Genomic DNA, 9,190 nt, shown 5'->3' with positions numbered 1-9,190 from the left:
GATATCCAGGATAAGAGAGAAAGCGAGGCTTGACCTAGTCTAGTCAGTTCATCCTGGCTTAATTGGTTTCACGAAGGCCAAGCCAGGCTGAGGAGGAGCGACTAGGTTGAGCCAGGTGTAAGTAATTCAGATAGATGCGCATTCACTGCTTTCCTCAATAGACCACGAGGTCGATCTCAGATCTACTGATGCTGAAATGGAGTAAACACTTTTAATGGAAGATTAGGAGGAAGTTAAGCATATAATATGTAGAAAAGGAGATACGGCCGTCGGCTGCTGTAATAAAACAGCGAGATAAAAACGTGGCAGACAATAGCAGACCGACTCAATGAGTACGTAGCCTAAATATAGGCTACATAACATTACATTCACTCACCACTGCTGTTAACTGAAACCGTCATAATTAAACCATTCAAGGAGTTACTGTCACTTCACCTTAAAAGTGAGCGGTGGAAGTTATTATATTATTTAGGAAATTTACTATGAAGATTAATTACAACCACTAATCCACAATGCTAGAATACAACGATACCATATACTGCATATATAACAATGATTAATACATTATGTTACATACTGTACATGCTTACAGTGTGCACTGGAATGATCACTTACTTCTCTTTCTAATCTCCTCAATGTCTTCCTTTTTATCTCCATATCTCGGTCCAAGTCCTGCAGGTTTTGTTTGTGGTTTTAAACGTTGACTCTTTTTAAATAAATCACTTTTTTCATTGATATTTGCACCTCTGCAAACTATATTTGCTTTTTTAAGTGTGTGCTGTTGCCTACAGACATCTGACAGTTTGTCAATTCTTTAAAACACATTAATTAGCACAGCAGGAATTGTGCATGGTCGGCCCTATTACTACCATTATTTATATAGAAAGAAAGAAAGAAAGAAAGAAGGCTGGATGTAGCCAATGGAAATACTTATTTAGTCCATAATGGATAAGAAGGCAGTGATGTGGTGCTCATGGAAAACATAATTTTTAACAGGACCCAGATACTGTACAGCCTGAGAGCAGCCTGGCATCGTAGTGAGTGTTATGTGTAGGACATCCACACCATGCAGAGTTAACAACTGATATGTGTTTTACAGAATTCACAAACTGTCAGATGTCTGTACAGCACACACTGAACAATACAAACTGAAGGGATTAGAAAGAGAAGTAAGTGATAATTTCAATGCACACTGTCAGTATACACAGTAACACAATGTATTAATCATTGCTGTGTGTTTCTCTCCCAGCAGACCAGTGATCCAAGAAAAATAAAAGGTTAAAGCATTGTGGTGTCCTCTCCCTGTTGTTTCATGAATATACAGAACACTATATAGTCACTGGTCCAGTGAACTTTATCAGACATTTCCTATCAATAATATATTCATCAAACCTCTAACAACAATATGAACAGCAGTCTTCATAAACACAATATAACCGTAATAATGATTATCACATGAATGATTATAAAAATAAAAATGAATGATGATCACAATGTTAAAATAACAGTACTTAACTGAATGGGGGTATGTATTCAGTAAGTACTTATTTGTATTAGCCTGCATTAAAATATGGTATTTTAATGCAGGCTAATAAAGATAAGACAAAATACATGCATAAGATCATGGACTAACTGTAAAAACACACTGGTTTCTGATCGGAGTGACTGCTGACTGAACAGATAAGACATCAGGATAAATCAAGCCTGGCTGTTATTCTTGTCTGGAGCAGGCTAGCTGCACAGAATAAATCTCCATGGTAACTTGTGTGCCACTGCGTTCGTGAAACCGAGTCAAGGCTAAACCGAGCCAGGATACCTGGAAAACCCCAGCTTAATCCGTTATCTTGGTTTTGTGAAACAGGCCTCTGAACAACAGAATCCAGGCTGTTGTCAAAGCAAGTCTTTACAAGTTGTGATTGTAGCCGCCAACTGCTACCAGGGTTCAACTCAGCACACAAAGTCAATGGGAGGCAGTATCCAGCTCTCCTGCTCTTTATTAAGCACACACACAATACACAGTCTCAACACGGGCGCTGTGCGCTCTGGCTGCACACAAACTATACAATATTCAATTAAAGAGGTCGTATCTCAGTGGCACGCTCTTGACAGCCAGTCCCTGGCATCTCAGTCCTCATGTCCCAGCCCGCACTACTGCATATAAAAGAAGAGTAGTTAGACAAGTCCTCCCAGCTGTGCCCAATTAACTCACCTGAGCACTGCTCCCTGAGTCACTCCACCACTCTCTCCCCTGCAGCTGAGCAGTGACCACGCCCTCCCTCCACAGTGATGATTTTTCCACAGATGCTGAATTTGATCCTGAAAGACTGTTGTTTGAACTGTGATGAGTTTTGTGTTTATTACATTTTTAAAATATTTGTATAGTTGATGTTGTTTTGCACAATCTTGTGAGCACTGCCACTTTGCATTTCACTGCACATCCTGTATGAGTACGTGACAAATAAAACTATTGAATCATGAATCTTGTTTAGAGTAACATTTGATCCTGTGAGCGCAGCTCAGACTCCGTCCAACCGGTCCGACTGCATACTTTCACAGTGAAGTCAGGACACACACCCTCTGATGAAGGACAGAGGCGTCACTTCACTTCATCTGATGGAATTTGAAGTGAAGTACGAAGCTCCTTTTCTACACAGACCTGCTGAAGACAGAAGAGAGCTGCACACTGATGAAGTTCATGGCTATAAGTTCAGTAAGTGGAGCTGTGATTGGTTGAGACGATGTCTTTGATTGTTGTGGTTGGAGAAACGGTTGAATTGATGGTGAACGTGTGATTGTTTAAAGCTGCTTTCAAACACAAATGTCAGCTGGGAAACAAGTTGGCCGCCTGTGAGCAGGCAGAGAGAAGCTGCGGTTAGTTGAATGTTGAAGTCCAGATGAAGTGTTGCTTTTAATGATGACACTGTGATGAAGAAGATGAGTTCAGGCTGATTTGGGGTCTGTCAGGACTGTTATTGATGTGGAGTGGAAGGTAGTAACTCTTCCAGCACTAGGACCCAGCAGGGATCAGAGAGCTCACCTGGGCCTTTGTTCCTGCACTGAAACACACCTGAGAGACACTCTGGGTGCATCCCAAGTCTCTTATTTACATCCACATTTCCCTCACTTTGCGTCTTTTCCTTGAATCTTTGTCCTTTCCACCGCGGATACATGGAGAGACGCAAGGAAATAGATAGATGTATACGTAGATGCTGCATTGGCCTTTGGATCGTACGTCAACATTGCCGGCATTTTGGGGAGGTCAGGACTGGCCTGTAAACACATACAAGTGAACGGAGGAGCTGCTGATTTTCTGGATAAAGGAGACGAATGTTTACATTTCCCAACCAATTTCAATGAGTGTTTTTATATTCAAGCATTTATAATCTACATGGAGTACTATAAGTTAGATCACAAAACGGCTCAGTGACGTTACGTTACTGCTTTCGGTTCATGGTTCACTTGTCGGTCTGTCTGTTGATATGATATTAAAAAGTTGTACTCTCCTAACACGGTTTCCTTTAAGAATTTTCCACAACATCAACATAACAGTTTAAGTTACATCTTTACAAAACATTTGCTTCTGTAGGTCATCAAATAGAGAGCTAGCGTTGTTATTATTATTAGCTTATCCTCGATCAAAGCTCATATTAGTGTAATATTGTGTGTAAAACTTGAAATCTACGATATGCGTCTAATAGCACAAACAATAAAGCTGATGTCATGTTTTGGGTTTTGCATCCGTAACATTAACTCTCAGCAAAATGAGTTATTTTCCACCATGCAAGTAATTCAGTTCATGTACTGTTAGCTAACATTGATACACACACTGTAAGACTTCGATGTAAATTTACAGCGAGATTCTAACAGTTACATACTGTAAAATGCTTTTACTGTATATTACTGTGAAAACAATGCATTCTGGGAGTCAGAACGCTTGCTCCCATGATCCCAGCAGTCAAGTGTATCTTTTCACAGTAATCTACTGCTTGCCGCTGAGAATCTCGGGAAAATAAATTAACGGCTATTTTTCTAAATTCTCGCGCGTATTTTTTTCGAGTTGACCGTTGAGCGCCGCAGCTCAACGGTCAACAGCTCAACGGTCAACGGTCACTCTGGCGGCAGCAGCAGCAGCAGCAGCATAGTTGTTGTCCAGTGCAACTTGAGAGACAGCAGCAGTTTGGATAAACACTTTTTATTTTCACCACCGCCAGTTCCATTTTGATCGTCAGACCAGACGAAGGGAAACTCCAGTGGTTACATTACGTTACTTTATGGTAAGTCAAATCATCAAGTTGTATTGTACCTTTGCTAACACAGTGCACGTTCCTCCATGGATGTACATTAGCTAGCTAACGGTAGGTCGTTAGCTATTCTTAGCTTTGTCTATATTTCAATACTCATTAGTATCACAGGTAACAAACATCAGTAGTCTATCTTATATTCACGGTAGCTAGATAGCGCTAGCACGTTAGCTAGCGCTAGCTCGTTAGTTAGCGTTAGCTCGTTAGCTAGCTGGTTTTTAGCTTAGTCAGCATTTAAATTCTCAATATAATTACTAATAGGTAGCAGCAATCTAAAAGGGAGACAAGGCAGTATCTATCTTGTGTTTCAAGAATGTTCAACTGTCAATTTTGCCGCCATGCATGTGGTACTAAATATGCCTTTGTTAGGCATATGAAAGTTCACCAAAACACCCCACACATCACATTTAAATGTGCTTTCCACGATTGTTACCGTTCATTTGGCAAAGTTACAGCTTTAAAATGCCATGTATATAGAGATCACCCAGATCAGAGGGAGTCAAGCTTGAGGGAAGGATGTTCTGGCATAAGGACATTAACATTAGACGTTTTATCATGCCACATCGATTTCTGTACTGTCAAATGTGACAGTTTGTCTACATTATTTTCTCACTTGAAGACTCACATTAAAGAGGGGAAACCAGTCTTATGTCCATTCACAAATTGTGGTAAAATGTTTACTGTGATATCCACTTTTTCATCACACTTGTCAAGAACACATAAAGGTTGTGTAGTTGGTAATCTTTTGAGTCAGATCAGGTCAGGTAGAGATGATGGAGAGAATACTGTTGAGCAAGCAGGGTGCTCACATGAGCATGCAGGGTGCTCAGATGAGCATGCAGGGTGCTTCAAATAGAAGAGAGATGTCCTCATCTTGCAGGCAGATGTGAGTATAACTGATGTAGTTTATTTCAGATTAAGACATTGAAATGCAATGAGTGGAGCTCAGTGTGATTTTAAAAATAATTTCTTTAAACAGGAAAATTGATGACAACTATAGTTAAAGCATTGTTTAATTGTATTAACTTATTGCAATGCCTTTATTGTCTCCTATATAGGTGTCAGACACAGCGGCGACTGTGAAGACATCCCTCACCCTTCCTGATAGCCCTTGGTTGATCATTCTAGGTAAGCACTAAGCCCCACGTTTCTACTTACACTGTACTAGTGCACATATGCAGAGTACTTCTATTGAGCCTGTCAGCAGGCAGTCAGAAGGTGTGGGGCAGGCAGGAAGACGCTGCTTGCCGCTGGAGTTGGAGTTCAGTTGTAGTGAGTTTCTATGGTTATGTCTTCTATATTGTATATAATACACACAACTTTACATTCTTATAAATAGATACTGATTCTGAAACAGTTGTGCATGCAGAAATGGATAAATAAATATGTAGTTTTAGATGGTTAATAAATAGTTGACTATAATACATACACAGTGGGCTATGTTTTAGTTAATAAATAGTTGACTCTATAATACATACACAGTAGGCTACGGAATAATAATTTCTCTGATTCTTCTCTGATATGTAAATAGTTTGTTTAAGCTTTTCTCTCACTCTTTCTGGATTAGGGTGTTCCTATAGCTTGTAAATATGTAAATAGTTCGTTTGATATTCTCCCTCCCTTTGTAGATTTTATTTTATTTGTATTAACTTTTTTACTTGATTTCTCCTTCACTGCAACGGACACAACCACTAAGCTTTATGAAAATGAGTGCGCGATGGTGTCGCAAGTATGTAAATGGCTACCTGGATACATCAAAGAGCAGTACAGTAGATGAGTAGCATCTCGCATCCTACATCAAGAATTCCTGATATCTAGCGGAGGCTTAAATTTTTTTAGAAAGGTTTTCAAATATCAGTTGGAAATGCCAATACCATACAAAAACAATAAAGCGGTAAGTGGCCACTTGATAATTCGTCAAATGGTCAATTTGGTATTCAGCCTAAAGCTTTTTGCATTGTGTTTCAGGTCCAATGATTTCCGACCAGCGCTGGATGGTAAGCATCGAGGGTCAGGTGGTGTGTGAAGGGGCATTGTCTGCGTTGGGGCTTGCTGTTGTCTTCACATCCTACTACAACTTCAACCTCCAATATTAGGATCACGCTGCCTGGACACTTGAATTCATACAGAAGTAAGTTTGAATTCCATATAGTCATTTGTGTCAGATGTTTGGGCCTTACAGCTATCCTTGTATCTATCTATGTGCGATAGACATACGATCAGAGAGTAGGGTATGGAGAGTTCATTCCAAAATAAGCTTAAATGATCACTTGGATGTTTGGGTGTGTATGTGTGGTTCTAAAATATATACAAGAAACATAACAGTATTAGCCTTCAATAATATCATTTCATATATAAATTAATAACCCATTGTTATTAGTCTTGAATAATTAAATTAAATAGATAATTATCAAAGAGTCATCAAGTTACCAAAAAAACTCAATGTTATATTCATATTCCAAAAGTGTGACTCATAAAACATCAGGCAAGTAAGCTATATTAGCAAGAAGTATTTCACCATGTCCACGTGTATCTACTCTAATATGCATTGCAAACATAAAGCATGAAAAAGAACGATTTGGGGACTTATAATAAATCAGGTATTATTTATACTAACAATATTTAGCGGTCTAATTTTAGGTAAGAGGTGGTTTGATTCACATTTGTGTCTTTTTGTTTTACCTTGCTATGCCTTGTAGATGCTGTGTCAGGATCAACCCAGAGAGAGGGACAAAGGCACGACAGGGAAAGGTGACCAGCAAGAAGAGCGGGGAAATGGTTCATAAGAAAGGGACATCCCTGAATCCTCATGTTTGCACCCTCCTGCGGAAGCTCATGGATTTCGAGTGGGACTTTGTGTGAGTTTAACAATCACATCCCTGACTCTGTCTGTAGAGACAAACCCTCCATATCTCACTCAATTACTGAAAATCCCTTTATGTCTGTGTCTCACTTATTCACAATGTTATTTTTATATTTAATTTTGCTTAAAATGTTCAACCTGGCATTATTTATACGTTTAATAATTGACCATATTGAGCCAGCACACAGTATTGTTCAACAGTATTGTTCTGTCTAGTGAACCCCCGCAGTGTAACGGGGGAGGCTATTTCATTTTGAAACAGAAAAGTTACAGTATTTACTCAGTCCACAAAGTACAAATGTTTTAAGCCCGTCACTTACTCATACACTCACACATGAATTCATTCATTCACAACAGTATTTTTATTTGTAATGGCTATTTTTGTATTTTTGAATTTTATTCTATTTACAATGTTCAACCTGGCATTATTTCTACGTTTAATATTGAAGATGTTTAGCCAGCACGCAGTATTGTTCAATAGGATGGTTCTGTCTAGTGAACCCCCTCAGTGTAACAGGGGAGGCTATTTAATTTTGAAACAGAAAGGTTATGGTATTTACTCAGTCCATGGACTCAGATATTCATACACAGTCAAATATACACCCTCACTCAGTCAGTCAGATACACACACACACACACACACACACACACTGTGTCTCTTACTCACTCACAACTCATCACACCATTTTTATTTGTAAGAGCTTGAGTATTTGGATGTTATTTTCTGTCAAACTCAGGTTATTATAATAAACAAGAATAATATGAATATGCCATGTTGTTGTGTTTATTGTTCAAAATTGTTATTTTTCATTTGCTTGTTAGTTTTTATAGATGCTTAAGATACTGTAATTTGTGGAATTATTACAGGAAATTATTGGACATTTTGATTACAACAAGTTACTGTATTTCTCTGATACAGTAGAGATACTGTAAATTGTACAGTATCTTGCTGGTGAAACTGCAACCAATAAATTACTGTATTTGGAATTATTACAGCAAGTTACTGTATGCTTTGATTACAGTAAGCTGCTGTATTCTTTTGATACAGTACAGATACTGTAAATTTTACAGTAACTTACTGGCGAAACTGCTGCCAGTATTTTACTGTAATTTCTGAAATATTACAGCAAATTACTGTATGCTTTGATTACAGTAAGCTGCTGTATTCTTTGATACAGTACAGATACTGTAAATTTTACAGTAACTTACAGGAGAAACTGCTGCCAGTATTTTACTGTAATTTTTGAATTATTACAGCAAATTACTGTATGCTTTGATTACAGTAAGTTGCTGTATTCTTTGATACAGTACAGATACTGTAAATTTTACAGTAAAATACTGGCAGCAGTTTCTCCTGTAAGTTACTGTAATTTTACAGGAAAAAGTTTTACAGTGCAGTCTTTTGAGCCTCTGGCAGTGATTATAGCATAGTATCGAGATTTTGAGGAAGTGTGACAAAACTTTCTTTTTCCTTAGTAGATCATAAGTCCTTGAATAGAAAAACGACTCACTGAAATCAGTTGAGAAATGTAAATGTTAAAGTGCCTTTTATCCAGAAAAACGGCAGCTCCTCCGTTTAGTTTACAGGCCATTCCTTACCTCCCCAATATGGCGGTAACGGTGACGTATCGCAGCAATGGGCTGAAGCCAAGCCCCCAGGAACAGTGCTTTGAAGCAAATTTCCGTAGTGGCCAAACGGAGGTACTACAACTTCCATGTTGGTCACATGATGCCAATGGGCGCCAAAAAGACTTTTTCCCATAGATATGTGTAACTCAGCGGATAATTCTTTTTAAGGTAAATCAACTTCCCAGTACGAACACTTGAATAGCCCTTATTTAAATTATTAGGTCCTAAAATTGTAAAATGCACTAATCACTTAAAGGGACTGTTTGTAACTTTGTAAGCGTATAAATGTAGCGGGTCGGTGTATTCCTCTAGTCTTTAAACAATCCTAAAGACTAAAGAGCATTGTGAATGTCATTTCTCAGATAGGACTCTGCAGCTCAAAGTGCCAACAACATAG

The 9,190-nt window shown here is 38.5% G+C and overlaps 1 long non-coding RNA gene across 1 annotated transcript; it reads left to right on the top strand.

Moving 5' to 3' along the window:
- The first annotated feature begins 3,091 nt into the window (after nucleotides 1-3,091).
- LOC141763762 (uncharacterized) lies at nucleotides 3,092-7,764 on the top strand. Its single transcript, XR_012593159.1, has 5 exons — nucleotides 3,092-4,278; nucleotides 5,132-5,187; nucleotides 5,360-5,429; nucleotides 6,270-6,432; nucleotides 7,001-7,764. It is a non-coding gene; the product is annotated as an uncharacterized LOC141763762 (long non-coding RNA).
- The last annotated feature ends 1,426 nt before the right edge of the window (nucleotides 7,765-9,190 follow it).

Source organism: Sebastes fasciatus, unplaced genomic scaffold (genome assembly GCF_043250625.1).
Source record: "Sebastes fasciatus isolate fSebFas1 unplaced genomic scaffold, fSebFas1.pri Scaffold_363, whole genome shotgun sequence".
Taxonomy (NCBI): domain Eukaryota; kingdom Metazoa; phylum Chordata; class Actinopteri; order Perciformes; family Sebastidae; genus Sebastes; species Sebastes fasciatus.
Note: the sequence above shows the minus strand (reverse complement) of the source record. Positions and strands in the feature narration are given on the sequence as shown.